This window comes from Coregonus clupeaformis, unplaced genomic scaffold, assembly GCF_020615455.1.
Source record: "Coregonus clupeaformis isolate EN_2021a unplaced genomic scaffold, ASM2061545v1 scaf0785, whole genome shotgun sequence".
Classification (NCBI taxonomy): Eukaryota; Metazoa; Chordata; class Actinopteri; order Salmoniformes; family Salmonidae; genus Coregonus; species Coregonus clupeaformis.
The window spans coordinates 164,126-181,342 of NW_025534240.1; the positions used below are offsets into that span (position 1 = coordinate 164,126).

Genomic DNA, 17,217 nt, shown 5'->3' on the forward strand with positions numbered 1-17,217 from the left:
ATTATTTCACAAAATTTGAGAGAAATAAGCTTTTTGTGTGTAAGGAACATTTCTGGGATCTTTTATTTCAGCTCATGAAACATTTTTACATTTTAGTCATTTAGCAGACGCTCTTATCCAGAGCGACTTACAGTTAGTGCATACATAATTTTTGTAGGTGCATATGTAGGGGCATGGATTTAATTTTTTTATACTGGCTCCCCGTGGGAATCGAACCCACAACCCTGGCGTTGGAAGCGCCATGTTCTACCAACTGAGCTACACGGGGCCCATGGGACCAACACTTTACATGTTGACTGTCTTTTTTTTCATTATAGTTTACTGACATACCGTAAAACTTCAAATAAACAGCTGTTTGAAAAAAACACTGGGTCTAAATTAATTGTTTGAGGTTACCATGAATTACCATAAATTGTTTACAAGGTTTAATTCAGTAATGACTCGAAAAAATGATGGCTTCCATCAGTTTTTATCGCCAGTAAGAAACTGCTAGCCATTGGCTGCTAACAGCTGAGAACTGCTAGCTAACTGGCAAGCACAAAAACAGTCGTACAATTTGGGAGTACAGAACCCTAGAAATTGTCCGATCTCCCTCTAGTGACGAAAGTAAAAACTGACAAATGCACTGTCAAGAGGAGAATTTTTTTAATATATATTTTTTTGTAACACCATACTAAGACAAATGTGACACTGTGTGTAAATGATAACACATTAGTGCAGGAAATGATTTTTTAAAATTATAATGCTGAACGTGAACGCTGGAATTAAACAATTAAATGAGCAAAGCTGTGTGCATTAAGGGTATAGAAGCCCGTCTCTAATAAGCCCCTGTTAAGTGATTTTTAAGCAAATAAACACTCTGGCTATTAATGTAACTTTTACTGGACAGTTGAAGTCGGAAGTTTACATACACTTAGGTTGGAGTCATTAAAACTAATTTTTCAACCACTCCACAAATTTCTTGTTAACAAACTATAGTTTTGGCAAGTCGGTTAGGACATCTACTTTGTGCATGACGCAAGTAATTTTTCCAACAATTGTTTACAGACAGATTATTTCACTTATAATTCACTGTATCACAATTCCAGTGGGTCAGAAGTTTACATACACTAAGTTGACTGTGCCTTTAAACAGCTTGGAAAATTCTAGAAAATGATGTCATGGCTTTAGAAGCTTGTGATAGGCTAATTGACATAATTTGAGTCAATTGGAGGTGTACATGTGGATGTATTTCAAGGCCTACCTTCAAACTCAGTGCCTCTGCTTGACATCATGGGAAAATCAAAAGAAATCAGCCAAGACCTCAGAACAAAATTGTAGATATCCACAAGTCTGGTTCATCCTTGGGAGCAATTTCCAAACGCCTGAAGGTACCACGTTCATCTGTACAAACAATAGTACGCAAGTATAAACACCATGGGACCACGCAGCTGTCATACCACTCAGGAAGGAGACACGTTCTGTCTCCTAGAAATGAACGTACTTTGGTGCGAAAAGTGCAAATCAATCCCAGAACAACAGCAAAGGACCTTGTGAAGATGCTGGAGGAAACGGGTACAAAAGGATCCATATCCAAGGTAAAACAAGTCCTATATCGACATAACCTGAAAGGCCGCTAAGCAAGGAAGAAGCCACTGCTCCAAAACCGCGATTAAAAAAGCCAGACTACGGTTTGCAACTGCACATGGTTGTACTTTTTGCAAAAATGTCCTCTGGTCTGATGAAACAAAAATAGAACTGTTTGGCCATAATGACCATCGTTATGTTTGGAGGAAAAAGGGGGTGCTTGCAAGCCGAAGAACACCATCCCAACCGTGAAGCACGAGGGTGGCAGCATCATGCTGTGGGGGTGCGTTACTGCAGGAGGGACTGGTGCACTTCACAAAATAGATGGCATCATGAGGAAGGAAAACTATGTGGATATATTGAAGCAACATCTCAAGACATCAGTCAGGAAGTTAAAGCTTGGTCGCAAATGGGTGTTCCAAATGGACAATGACCCCAAGCAATGACCCCTGCTCGGTCTGCCCTCAGAAAGAAAAATCACCCCCGGTCCAGACGAGGTCAGAGCAGGGCACCTGACGTCTACTGTCTGTCTGGCCGTGGCTTGGGCGCCTAGCCTCTCTCCCTGTCCCTGACTCAGTACCTGTGGCTCTCAAGGGTCTCGTTCCAAACCGCCAGCTCAGAGCTTTTACAACCCTCAGAGGGGACTTTAAAACACAAATGCTCATGCAGGAGAAAAGATGCAGAGGACGTCCACTAAACTGATGGGACCCAGGTGGCACTAAACTGCAGAGGCCAGTGTGATAGTTCATAGTGACAGGCCAGTCAGAAGGTTGGCATTTGCATGAAGAAAGGGTTGATAGAGCTGAGTAGACAGTCAGTGCTCAAGTGGGTTTTACTTGCCTTTGGCTTTACCCCTGAAAATGGGCCTCCGCTCACACAGACTACATAAAAGTTTTAAGTTATAGTGGGGGCACAGCATGGTAACCAACAGTGTTGCTATGTTCATGTGTCATATAGAATCATTAAACTGTCTTACACACACAATCTGCCGTAGCTCATCAGGATGTTATGGGAAATGGGCATGCAGCACTCACTTATCATCGCTCTGCTTAATACTGGATGGAGCCGTGTCAGTTGAAGTAGTAGGCCTGAATCACAGCCACACAGCTTTGACACACAATTACAGAGGAGGACGTTAATAGGCTCTCAAGATATTAGTGTCTTTGACACTGGACCCAATGACACTTGGCAAGGTTTTTTTGAGGGATCAGTGGGGAGGCGAACGATCCACAAAACCCAACACTTTTAAGCGGGTTATTCTGAGCGTCGGCAGCGCAGCAGTCTGCTGTGGCGTTCTTTCCATCCATGCTCCCTGGACAGACAGCGAGCTGGCAGATGGTCTGTGTGTGTGTGTGTGTGTGTGTGAACGTTGCTCTACTGTGCCCTCTACCCCTCCCCAGCTGGCCAGCCTTGCTATGTCTTCCCTGTCCTCCTTTGTTTGCCCTGATTGATGTTGTGAGCTGATCTAGTTCTTCTGCTGCAGCACCTGGTTCAATAGGACAGCATGTCGTCCCCACCAGCCGTCTCTACATTTGACTGGAATGTGTTCCGGAAGAGCGGTTGCTTTGCTGACCCAGACATCAGAACTGGTCTGACTGTGTCTCTTGTTAATGAGAGAACAGCAGAGCTCCCAAGTGGTCAGTGGTTGAAGCCTGGTGATGAAAGGTCAGGCTACCTATCGGGACCAGATGAAGGAATGGGAGAGAATGGGCGAATGGCCCACTATCTGAGTGAGATGTTACTGCTGATTTTAGCTGCTTGATCCTGGAATGTAATCTCTCAAACACACAGATTATCATACTGTACTAACTCTTTGGGTTCCATCTCTGCTCCCTGAGCATTAAGGCAGTCTTCACAACATGAATATTTTACTGTACGATCAGAGCCAAATTCTGACGCGTGGGAGGTTGGTTCCGTATCCATAGGAAAATGAAAAAAGCAGGAACATTAGACTTTGAACTTCGTTGGTTATGCTGGGAAAGTGGGAGGGAGAGTGTGAATGTTTCCACCCCCCCACCCCCCCGGCACTGCTCAAACAAGACCCCATCGCAACTTTCTTCAGCTGCAGTTCAACTCAATTATCTGAATGGCTGAGTCGCCTGTACCCTTTTCATAATGGCTTGTTTTGTTTAGGAATTCTCGGGCATACTGACAATTACAATGGCACATTAAACCACCCCTGCCTCACCTGTCTCCCTCAGCACCAAGCCAAATGAAATACTAAGGGTGACTCTTTTATTTACTCTTTCACTCTCCTCACTCCTTCTCCCTTTATATTTCTCCTTTTCCCTTTATATTTCTCCTTTTCCCTTTCTATCTCTGTCTCCTTTTCCCTTTCTATCTCTCCTCTCTCCTTTTCCCTTTATCTCTCCTCTCTCCTTTTCCCTTTCTATCTCTCCTCACTCCTTCTCCCTTTATATTTCTCCTTTTCCCTTTCTATCTCTCTCTCCTTTTCCCTTTCTATCTCTCCTCTCTCCTTTTCCCTTTCTATCTCTCCTCTCTCCTTTTCCCTTTCTATCTCTCCTCTCTCCTTTTCCCTTTCTATCTCTCCTCAATCCTTTTCCCTTTCTATCTCTCCTCACTCCTTTTCCCTTTCTATCTCTCCTCAATCCTTTTCCCTTTCTATCTCTCCTCAATCCTTTTCCATTTCTATCTCTCCTCAATCCTTTTCCATTTCTATCTCTCCTCAATCCTTTTCCATTTCTATCTCTCCTCAATCCTTTTCCATTTCTATCTCTCCTCAATCCTTTTCCCTTTCTATCTCTCCTCACTCCTTTTCCCTTTCTATCTCTCCTCACTCCTTTTTCCTTCCTATCTCTCCTTCTCCTTTCCCCTGTCTCATGCTCCCTCTGTACTCCATGCCAAACCTCATGCCAGTCTTCTATTCTCTAAATGCATTTTTATTTAGTTTTGGGAACTACTATGCTGCTGCAGGTTGTATTTAATAGAACTGTTATTCTGTTTACAGAATGATGTGTGATTATGGTAGTTATGTAAGGATATTTTATCTGGTAATCCTGCTTTAGTCACATATGCTCAAATTGGTGGCTCGAGCTGTCTGAACTGGACAATTGCCTATTTTCCTGTTCCCGTTTTATTTTTTTATATATTTTTTCAATGTTATAGTTCTTTCAGGGTAAAAAGAGCAGTCGTGTTATTTGTCTGGTTTTCTTATATTCCTGTAATGCCAACTGATTGTGTTGTCGTGAGAACGTTGTTCGCGTTCATTGACTTATAAAAATAGGAATGTTCATTTAATCAGGGCCATGTATCAAGGGATAAAGACTTATTTTCCTCCATTTTGTTAAATGGCTTCTTCTATGCGTTTTGCCTCCATCTTCATGTGTTTTTTAATAACACATGGGTTGTTTAGGATTTAAAGCTCACGGCAGAGTTTTTTTCCTTTCCTTTTCAACTCAGGCTCCCAGGACACTGGAGCACTCTGGAGCTAAGGGGATGTGGAAGGAGCACTGAAAGGGGACTGAGTGGTGGAAAAAACAGTATTTCTCTGTTCTGAGGAAATCCATGGTCCTCTTCCACTTAATCACCTTCTCCCCGCGGTGTGCTCCAGTAAGCTCCCTCTGAACATGCCTCATCCTCCAGCGTGTTATTGCAGCCTCCTCCCAACCAGACAGCACTCCCCGTGCGTTTTGAGTCCATTTACCCACCCCTCGTCTCCTCTGTTCCCCAACTGTGACACCATTGGAGCAGGGAAGTGTAATGGCCTAAATTGGATGTACTTCAGGGTGAGACGACACCATTTAAGTGAGGGATGCTGCTGCCATGATGCCAGTCCTGCTCCCTTCTCCAGTCCTCACGCCTTGTCGTCTTAACCTCCAAGCTCTGGGCAGTGGTATAACTTTGTATCACTGTGTAATTCTATAGTGAGGCAACACTGAAGACTCTAATCGCTGGGATTATTCAACTCCACAGATATTATGTACGGAATGCCCTCTCCCACTCTCTCCCTTTATATCCTGTGGATTGCAATGGGAGCTGACGTTTTTATTTTCATCAGAATGTAGTCAACGTACGTAGTTGGAAATGCCTTTTATATCTTATCACGGTGGACACAGAATAGACGGAGAGGAAATTGACGTTAGTAGTATTCAGTATAACAGCACAGTGCTCGCTTCTAGGTGTCTACAAGTAGCTCTCTGAAACATCCATTCACTGTGTGCCTACTGACAAAGAAAGGTTTGCACATTCTGAATTACTGATGAGATAATCATTGTATTCTTCAAGGTCAAAATATAAATATATAGCTATTGAGTTTAATCTGATCTAAGTGTAAGCCAATCTCAGTCATGACGATAAGGGACCCAGCAAGGCTATTGGCTGTTTGCTGTTTGCTCAGGGTATGAGAGGAATTATAGAGAGGAAGCGTGAAGGTGGGGCAGTCTCCCTGCGTTGTGATTGGAGGAGCCAAAAGTGAGTGTCATTGATCTAAATGTTTTGAGATGCGCGCTGCAGCCCGAGATCATCCTTAGTGTTTCAGAACTGAATTGACGATTTCTAGAAAACGAGCGGTCATAAATCTCACTGCGCTCTCTCTCTTTCTGGGAAAGGGCTGGCATTAATCAACACGTTTCCGATACCTTCAATCCTGAAATCGACTTTTGAATGCAGCCCTATTTTTCCTCCTCTGTTCTTATTCACGCTCCGTTAAAGTGAGAGCGTAGTTCTTTTATCCTCTGTTTGCTACAAAACAGTCTAGACTTGTAGCAGTTTTACTGAGCCAAAAGTCATAGCCAGCAGTGTAAAGATTATAGGCCTAATGGATCGTTTTTAAGGAACCCCTCTACCCCATGAGGCTTTGCCAGAGAGGGTTGTATGTGAAAACAGAGTTATGGGAGAGACAACCCCCTCACCACAGCCTTAAGAATGTATGGTATCTGGGATTTAATGGATATCATAAAGGGTTTGTGGAGCAGCCCATGCCAGTGGTTCCAGCATTTACTCCATTTCTATATCAATCAAATTCAATCAATCAAATATATTTATATAGCCCTTTTTACAGCAGATGTCACAAAGTGCTTATACAGAAACCAGCCTAAACTCCCAAAGATCAAGCAATGAAGATGTAGCAGCAGGGTGGCTAGGAAAGACTCCCTAGAAAGGCAGAAACCTAGAGAGGAACCAGGCTCTGAGGGGTGGCCAGTCTTCTGGCTGTGCCGGGTGGAGATTATAACAGTACATGGCGATTTAAGACTAGATAATTCTTCAAGATGTTCAAACGGTCATAGATGACCAGCAGGGTCAAATAATAATCACAGTGGAAAGCAGGTAGATATTCTATCTGTTAGCTGGTGATAATGGAATCATTTCTTAAGTCTGTGTTTGTTAAACCGATGCCACAGATTGGACAATTCTGAGAACCCCTCAACTCTTCCTAATTCCTCTGTTGCTGTGCTTGTCAGCACAGATTGGTTTTCCACTGTTTCAAATGTACGGTCGCTGTTGGCAAGACTCAATGTGCCACTTTTTTGGGGGGTGGCGGGGTGTCTGTGTGTGTGTGATGGTATGCTCAGTGGACTGAGGTTTCCAGGAGGCCAAGCTACCATGTATTTGTTAGCTCCATACAACGGTAGTATAATAGTTGTCTGTAGTTGTTGGTTTCCCCCAGCTGCACTACTTTGTAAACGTACAGTATATACACATCAATGAAGGTGTAACAAAAAAGGTTTCTCCTGGAAAGATCAATGGCTGCGAGAGCTCCTGCCGTTTTTAATTGGTAGTGCTCGAGTCGTGATGAATCTCTGGGAAGGCCAAGCCTATTGGTTTCCTTTACCGTCCACTAGAGTAAACTCTGCCTCCCCCCACGCTTGGACCATGACAGGCTGATGTATCTCTCTCGGCTTGCTTTAGCGTTTCCCCCTCTCTCCTAAACCTTTCCCAACTCCTCCTCCTCAGCATGGGTTTAGTATACTATACCCTTCTATACTACACACGCTCCTCTTTCCATTCACTGCCTGTTTATTTTCTACAGCTAGATATAGAAGCTGACAACACTAGTGCTGTTGTTTTCCTCACCTGGCCCCTCGATAGAGGCGCACACCCCCTCTTTTCATTTTAAGATGGAATGATTATGAATCTCCTGCCGCGGGTTAAGGAATGCACACATTCTTCTAGAATGAATTGAGTGTCATCTTGGAACTTTTTTTAGTTTTTATTCAGTTGTCGTTTTTCATGGTGGTTGTAACAAGGTTACCATTATAAGGTGCTGTCTGTTCCCCCACCTCTCCCAAATGAAGATTAATGAGGAAGTGTGTGTGTGTGTCTGTACGGGTGCCAGCAGGGACCAAAATAGATTTAGTAAATTGGCTCTCCGCTGAACGTTAGAGGGGGTGAACAGTAGGATACACAACATGTTCTCCATAATTTTCACCTTGTAGTCTTACAATGGACACACATCCAAGCCACACACATCCAAGCTAGTATGGATTAATTTATGATCCAGTAAGGGCATGTTTTAACTCTCAAAGGACTGCATGCATTCCTAGTCCTCTACAGAAATCTGTTCCTTATCGCTGAACTCCGACAGAGGGTGGGTTCTCACGCTGGAAAGCCTGTTATGAGGAAATGAAAGCTCAATTACACAATTAATAAAAAATGAAAAGCTGAAATGTCTTGAGTCAATAAGTATTCAACCCCTTTTATGGCAACATTTGTTTAACAAGTGACATAAGTTGCATGGAGTCAATCTGTGTGCAATAATAGTGTTTAACATTATTTTTTTAATGACTACCTCTGCACCCCACACATACAATTATCTGTAAGGGCCCTCAGTAGAGCAGTGAATTTCAAACACAGATTCAACCACAAAGACCAGGGAGGTTTTCCAATGCCTCGCAAAGAGGGGCACCTATTGGTAGAAAAAAAAATCCCTTTGAGCATGAAGTTATTAATTACACTTTGGATGTTGTATCAATAAACCCAGTCACTACAAAGATATAGGCGTCCTAACTCAGTTTCCGGAGAGGAAGGAAACCGCTCAAGGATTTCACAATGAGACTTTAAAACAGTTACAGGGTGTAATGGCTGTGATTGGAGAAAACTGAGGATGAATCAACAGCATTGTAGTTACTCCACAATACTAACCTAAATGACTGAGTGAAAAGGAAGCATGTACAGAATAAAAATATTCCAAAACAGAAAATGTGGCAAAGCAATTAACTTTTGTCCTGAATACAAAGTGTTATGTTTGAGGCAAATGCAACACATTACTGAGTACCACTCTTCATATTTTCAAGCATGGAGGTGGCTGCATCATGTTATGGATATGCTTGTCATTGGCAAGGACTAGGGAGCTTTTTTTTGGATAAAAATAAACAGAATAGTTCTAAGCACATGCAAAATCCTAGAAAACCTGGTTGTTTTCCAACGGACACTGGGAGACAAATTCACCCTTCAGCAGGACAATAACCTAAACACAAGGCCAAATATACACTGGAGTTGCTTACCGAAACAACATTGAATGTTCCTGAGTGGCCTAGTTAGTTTTGACTTAAATCGGCTTGAAAATCTATGGCAATACTTAAAAATGGCTGTCTAGCTATAATCAACAACCAACTTGACAGAGCTAAATATATATATATACAGTGGGGGAAAAAAGTATTTAGTCAGCCACCAATTGTGCAAGTTCTCCCACTTAAAAAGATGAGAGAGGCCTGTAATTTTCATCATAGGTACACGTCAACTATGACAGACAAAATGAGGATTTTTTTTCTCCAGAAAATCACATTGTAGGATTTTTTATGAATTTATTTGCAAATTATGGTGGAAAATAAGTATTTGGTCAATAACAAAAGTTTCTCAATACTTTGTTATATACCCTTTGTTGGCAATGACACAGGTCAAACGTTTTCTGTAAGTCTTCACAAGGTTTTCACACACTGTTGCTGGTATTTTGGCCCATTCCTCCATGCAGATCTCCTCTAGAGCTGTGACGTTTTGGGGCTGTCGCTGGGCAACACGGACTTTCAACTCCCTCCAAAGATTTTCTATGGGGTTGAGATCTGGAGACTGGCTAGGCCACTCCAGGACCTTGAAATGCTTCTTACGAAGCCACTCCTTCGTTGCCCGGGCAGTGTGTTTTGGATCATTGTCATGCTGAAAGACCCAGCCACGTTTCATCTTCAATGCCCTTGCTGATGGAAGGAGGTTTTCACTCAAAATCTCACGAAACATGGCTCCATTCATTCTTTCCTTTACACGGATCAGTCGTCCTGGTCCCTTTGCAGAAAAACAGCCCCAAAGCATGATGTTTCCACCCCCATGCTTCACAGTAGGTATGGTGTTCTTTGGATGCAACTCAGCATTCTTTGTCCTCCAAACACGACTGAGTTGAGTTTTTACCAAAAAAGTTCTATTTTGGTTTCATCTGACCATATGACATTCCCCCAATCCTCTTCTGGATCATCCAAATGCACTCTAGCAAACTTCAGACAGGCCTGGACATGTACTGGCTTAAGCAGGGGGACACGTCTGGCACTGCAGGATTTGAGTCCCTGGCGGCGTAGTGTGTTACTGATGGTAGGCTTTGTTACTTTGGTCCCAGCTCTCTGCAGGTCATTCACTAGGTCCCCCCGTGTGGTTCTGGGATTTTTGCTCACCGTTCTTGTAATCATTTTGACCCCACGGGGTGAGATCTTGCGTGGAGCCCCAGATCGAGGGAGATTATCAGTGGTCTTCCATTTCCTAATAATTGCTCCCACAGTTGATTTCTTCAAACCAAGCTGCTTACCTATTGCAGATTCAGTCTTCCCAGCCTGGTGCAGGTCTACAATTTTGTTTCTGGTGTCCTTTGACAGCTCTTTGGTCTTGGCCATAGTGGAGTTTGGAGTGTGACTGTTTGAGGTTGTGGACAGGTGTCTTTTTATACTGATAACAAGTTCAAACAGGTGCCATTAATACAGGTAACGAGTGGAGGACAGAGGAGCCTCTTAAAGAAGAAGTTACAGGTCTGTGAGAGCCAGAAATCTTGCTTGTTTGTAGGTGACCAAATACTTATTTTCCACCATAATTTGCAAATAAATTCATAAAAAAATCCTACAATGTGATTTTCTGGATTTTTATCCCTCAATTTGTCAGTCATAGTTGACGTGTACCTATGATGAAAATTACAGGCCTCTCTCATCTTTTTAAGTGGGAGAACTTGCACAATTGGTGGCTGACTAAATACTTTTCCCCCCACTATATATATATATATATATATATATAATATAGATATAGATATAGATATAATATAATATAAGATATATATATATATATATATATATATATATATATCTGATAGATATAGAATATAGATAGATATAAAATAGATATGATATATATGTATAGATATATATAGATATAAGTAGATATATAGATATATAGATATATAATAATATACTATATATACACTGCTCAAAAAAATAAAGGGAACACTTAAACAACACAATGTAACTCCAAGTCAATCACACTTCTGTGAAATCAAACTGTCCACTTAGGAAGCAACACTGATTGACAATACATTTCACATGCTGTTGTGCAAATGGAATAGACAACAGGTGGAAATTATAGGCAATTAGCAAGACACCCCCAATAAAGGACTGGTTTTACAGGTGGTGATTACAGACCACTTCTCAGTTCCTATGCTTCCTGGCTGATGTTTTGGTCACTTTTGAATGCTGGCGGTGCTTTCACTCTAGTGGTAGCATGAGACGGAGTCTACAACCCACACAAGTGGCTCAGGTAGTGCAGCTCATCCAGGATGGCACATCAATGCGAGCTGTGGCAAGAAGGTTTGCTGTGTCTGTCAGCGTAGTGTCCAGAGCATGGAGGCGCTACCAGAAGACAGGCCAGTACATCAGGAGACGTGGAGGAGGCCGTAGGAGGGCAACAACCCACCAGCAGGACTGCTACCTCCGCCTTTGTGCAAGGAGGAGCAGGAGGAGCACTGCCAGAGCCCTGCAAAATGACCTCCAGCAGGCCACAAATGTGCATGTGTCTGCTCAAACGGTCAGAAACAGACTCCATGAGGGTGGTATGAGGGCCCGACGTCCACAGGTGGGTGTTGTGCTTACAGGCCCTGGGTTCCTCCTAATTCAAGACAATGCTAGACCTCAGGTGGCTGGAGTGTGTCAGCAGTTCCTGCAAGAGGAAGGCATTGATGCTATGGACTGGCCCGCCCGTTCCCCAGACCTGAATCCAATTGAGCACATCTGGGACATCATGTCTCGCTCCATCCACCAATGCCACGTTGCACCACAGACTGTCCAGGAGTTGGCGGATGCTTTAGTCCAGGTCTGGGAGGAGATCCCTCAGGAGACCATCAGGAGCATGCCCAGGCATTGTAGGGAGGTCATACAGGCACGTGGAGGCCACACACACTACTGGCCTCATTTTGACTTGTTTTAAGGACATTACATCAAAGTTGGATCAGCCTGTAGTGTGGTTTTCCACTTTAATTTTGAGGGTGACTCCAAATCCAGACCTCCATGGGTTTGCCAAAACCCTACAGAGGGTAGTGCGTACGGCCCAGTACATCACTGGGGCAAAGCTCCCTGCCATCCAGGACCTCTATACCAGGCGGTGTCAGAGGAAGGCCCTCAAAATTGTCAAAGACTCCAGCCACCCTAGTCATAGACTGTTCTCTCTGCTACCGCACGGCAAGCGGTACCGGAGTGCCAAGTCTAGGTCCAAAAGACTTCTCAACAGCTTCTACCCCCAAGCCATAAGACTCTGAACAGCTAATCATGGCTACCCCGGACTATTTGCACTGCCCCCCACCCCATACTTTTTACGCTGCTGCTACTCTGTTAAGTATTTATGCATAGTCACTTTAACTCTACCCACATGTACATATTACCTCAACTACCTCAACTAGCCGGTGCCCCCGCACATTGACTCTGCAACGGTACCCCCCTGTATATATAGCCTCCCTACTGTCACTTTATTTTACTGTATATATAGCCTCCCTACTGTCACTTTATTTTACTTCTGCTCTTTTTTTCTCAACACTTTTTTTGTTGTTGTTTTATTCTTACTTTTTTTGTTTAAAATAAATGCACTGTTGGTTAAGGGCTGTAAGTAAGCATTTCTCTGTAATGTCTGCACCTGTTGTATTCGGCGCATGTGACCAATAAAATTTGATTTGATTTGATAAATTTGATTTCCATTGATCATTTTTGTGTGATTTTGTTATCAGCACATTCAACTATGTAAAGAAAAAAGTATTTAATAAGATTATTTCATTCATTCAGATCTAGGATGTGTTATTTTAGTGTTCCCTTTATTTTTTTGAGCTGTGTGTGTGTATGTGTATATATATATATATATATATATATATATATATATATATATATATATATATATATATATATATATATATATATATATATATATATATATATATATATATATATATATATATATATATATATATATATATATATATATATATTGTGATGTCACGAGAGGCTGTGTCCTGAGGGACGCTACATCCCCTGAGGTGGCTGCAAACCCAGACAGCTATGGCTCCATCTGCTGGTATGGTCGGGAACTCCACCCTCTATGGCCAATCTTCCCACGCAGCTGAAACAAATGAGGAGCTGATGAGCTGAAGGTTTGGGAAGGAAGAGACACAGTCTCCAACCTGGGCTCTCTGGAGGACAAGAGTGCTGCACGTCCACTTCCATGAGGAATATAAGGATTTGGAGATACTTACCTTTGGGAAATACTCACCTTTGGATATATGCACCTGTGGGAAATACGTGAGAGACATTTGGAAGGACTTTTTGCTGGGTTGGCCACTAGCTGCAACGTGGACTACAGTAAGGCTGGGGGAAAAAGTTATCTGAGCGAGTGAGAATTATGATTTTGGATGTGGAAGAGACATCCCTGAACTGTTAACCCTTAAAGAGCCACAAGAGAACAGAATTTTGTTATATTTTCGTTAATTTCCCAAGACCTATAATAAAATCCTTGTTTTGTTTGAACCTTGTCTCCTTGCACTACTTGAGCAATCCCGCTGAAAGCTGCTGTAGCCTCTCGTGACGTCACAGATGGTGGAGAATACAGGCACGCTCAAGCGTTAATAGTGCATGTCAGAGGAGGATACCGAAGGTTTGATCACCCAGTTTTCCGAAGTTGGCCGTAGGCCCCGCCGACTGAAATGGAGGACATATTGAAAGCCCTTGTTGCTGGCCAGCAAGCCCAGATGCAAGCAAACGTGGCTCTCTTGGAGGAGCAAAGAAAGCCAACCTTCTGAAGGCAGAGGAATTGCAGTTGCAGAGACAGAGGGTGGTCCAAAATACCCGCCCAATAAAGGCAAGTGACTTTATATCTAAGATGGGAGCTACCGAGGACATTGAGGCATACCTGCATGCATTTGAGGCCACGGCCACTAGGGAAGCCTGGCCCAAGCAACAGTGGTTGGTCTGTTAGCCCCCCTTTCTAACGGGGAATCTCTGAATGCTGTCCGGGACCTGGGCCCTGACCAGGTTACTGACTATGATGCCCTGAAGTCTGAGATCCTCAGCAGATAGGACACAAAGTTGGTATGGCCCAGCGCTTTCACAGCTGGACCTTCCAACCAGACCAACCTCCTCGGGCGCAGATGCATGAACTTGTCCGAATCGCAAGGAAATGGCTGGATCCGCAGAGGAATACAGCAGCGGCGGTGGTGGAGGCCGTTGTGGTGGATCGTTACCTCACGCGCTGCCTTATGAGGCAAAACGGGTCATCAGTCAACAGGCCTTGACCACGGCTGATCTGACCGTGGAAGCTGTGGAAAAGTACCAGGCCACAGCGGAGATGCTGAATGCTTCCCGAAAAGACCCCAGGAGGGCGGCCCCACCACAAATGGGAAGAACCCGTCCAAAGGACCCCAAGGTCTCGAACCCAGCCACGTCAGGACTTATCCCGGCTCCAGGGGGAGCCAGAAACCAGGCGGGTCCAAGAAGAGTACACCAGGAGGGGGAAACTCGACAGTGTTACCGGTGTGGGGAGATGGGACATATCTCCTGGCAGTGTGGGAAACCAGCCGATGAACCTATGCCCACTGCGGAGTCCTCCAGCTCAGCACCCACACACCGTTTTGCCTCGCTCTTGGGAGTCGTAGATGGCGGCCCAGATCGACCCCCACTGCCCGGTAACTGTGAATCACCATGATGTGGAGGCCTTACTGGATTCTGGTAGCCGGGCCACCCTGGTGCGTAAGGATTGGTGGGCCCAACGTGTCTGCCCCCGGGGAAAGTCCTCCCAGTTTCCTGTGTCCATGGGGACACCAGAGAATACCCCATTACTGAACTTACAATGACCAGCACATCGGGAACCATACACACGACGGCGGGGGTGGTTGATTCCTCCCCGCCTGTCCTAATTGGACGAGACTGCCCAGCCTTTACCCACTCTGGAGAGAGTCTCAGGAGAGGATAACCCGAGTACTCGGAAACGGAGAGGCAAGACTCATCCTGGGAAGGCTCTGTGCAATCCTCCGAGTTACTCACTCCCGCCCGGCTCTGATAGGGATGGCAGGTGCCCAGACCGACACAGAGACGGAGCTACAGAATCTGGACAAAGAACTGTCTGGTCTGAAGGGGACCGCTGGGAGGTATCGCTTTGTTAAAGCAACAGTTAGACATGAAGACAGAAGAGTTAGATATCCTCCAGGCTAAACTCCAACAGAGCTCCTTCCCTAAGCAACAGGAGGAGCTGGAGAGGCTGCGCAGGACCATCGAGGAGTGTGAGGAGACCCTGCGCAGTAGTAAGGAGGTCCAGAAGAAGGCAGAGGAGAAGTACAAGGTGTTGGAGAACAAGATGAAGAATGCGGAGGCAGAGAGAGAGAAGGAACTGAAAGCTGCTCAACAGAAGCTAAACTCTGCTAAAACCAAGGCTGATGCGTCAGTAAGAAACTCAAGGAGAGACAACAGGAGGCTGGAGTCCCTGGTCCAGAGTTGGAGGAGTTGAAGAGAGAGCAGTCTGGCAAGCACCACGGCAATGCGGACGCCCTCCCGGCGTGATGCCTTCTCAGCTGCCTTTACCCGACGAGGACGTCGGGTCCCGAGGGAGGGGGATGTGTGATGTCACGAGAGGCTGTGTCCTGAGGGACGTTACATCCCCTGAGGTGGCTGCAAACCCAGACAGCTATGGCTCCATCTGCTGGTATGGTCGGGAACTCCACCCCTCTATGGCCAATCTTCCCACGCAGCTGAAACAAATGAGGAGCTGATGAGCTGAAGGTTTGGGAAGGAAGAGACACAGTCTCCAACCTGGGCTCTCTGGAGGACAAGAGTGCTGCACGTCCACTTCCATGAGGAATATAAGGATTTGGAGATACTTACCTTTGGGAAATACTCACCTTTGGATATATGCACCTGTGGAAATACGTGAGAGACATTTGGAAGGACTTTTTGCTGGGTTGGCCACTAGCTGCAACGTGGACTACAGTAAGGCTGGGGAAAAGTTATCTGAGCGAGTGAGAATTATGATTTTGGATGTGGAAGAGACATCCCTGAACTGTTAACCCTTAAAGAGCCACAAGAGAACAGAATTTTGTTATATTTTCGATTAATTTCCCAAGACCTATAATAAAATCCTTGTTTTGTTTGAACCTTGTCTCCTTGCACTACTTGAGCAATCCCGCTGAAAGCTGTGTAGCCTCTCGTGACGTCACAATATATATATATATATATATATTTTTTTTTTTATCATAATATTGCATATATTGTACAATCCAGTTGTGCAAAGCTCTTAGACTAACCCAGAAAGACACACAGCTGTAATCCCTGCCAAAGGTTGTTCTACAAAGTATTGACTCAGGGGTGTGAATACTTATGTAAATTAGATTTCTGTATTTCATTTTCAAAGTTACCAAAAATGTTTTCACTTTGTCATTCTGGGGTATTGTGTTTAGATGGGTGAGAATGGAAGCGGAATGAATACTTTCTGAAGGTACTGTAAGACATGCCTCATAATATGAAATAGAACATTCAGGTTTCAAACAATTTTAAGTATGTTTTCAAAATGCATATAGCCTCCAGCTCACATTGTAAAGTGGTGGGTGACGCGCTGATAGCAGGTTGCCTTCACGTTTATGGTGAATGGGAGTCGCACTTCAATTACCAGTTGAGAAAAAAAATTTGTAACTCTATTTAATCGTGCACCAAAACTGTTTTAAACACGCAATTGTGTATAGAATTGCTGCACAATGAATGGGCTCGTTTTACTCAAGCAGCAACCAGCTGACATCCCACTCAAAATAGGCTCTGTATGTTGTGCGCGTGAGTCTCCTGAGTGGCGCAGTGGTCTAAGGCACTGCATCGCAGTGCTAACTGTGCCACTAGAGATCCTGGTTCGAATCCAGGCTCTGTCGCAGCCGGCCGCGACCGGGAGACTCATGGGCGGCGCACAATTGGCCCAGCATCGTCCAGGGTACGGGAGGGAATGGCCGGCAGGGATGTAGCTCAGTTGATAGAGCATGGCGTTTGCAACGCCAGGGGTGTGGGTTCGATTCCCACCGGGGGCCAGTATAAACAAATATATATATGTATTCACTAACTGTAAGTCGCTCTGGATAAGAGCGTCTGCTAAATGACTAAAATGTAAATGTAATAGTTGTTTTGGAAAAATAAGATACATGATGACTAATGAAAATACACACAG

At 44.3% G+C, this 17,217-nt stretch overlaps 1 long non-coding RNA gene and 1 other non-coding gene across 2 annotated transcripts in view; one reads left to right on the forward strand and one right to left on the reverse strand.

Annotated features, from left to right (window-relative positions):
- Nucleotides 1–17,217, forward strand: part of LOC121541966 — a 73,444-nt gene that overhangs the window by 35,473 nt on the left and 20,754 nt on the right. The gene's annotated exons all lie outside the window — the stretch shown is intronic.
- Nucleotides 195–270, reverse strand: trnag-ucc. The gene has a single exon. It is a non-coding gene; the product is annotated as a tRNA-Gly (tRNA).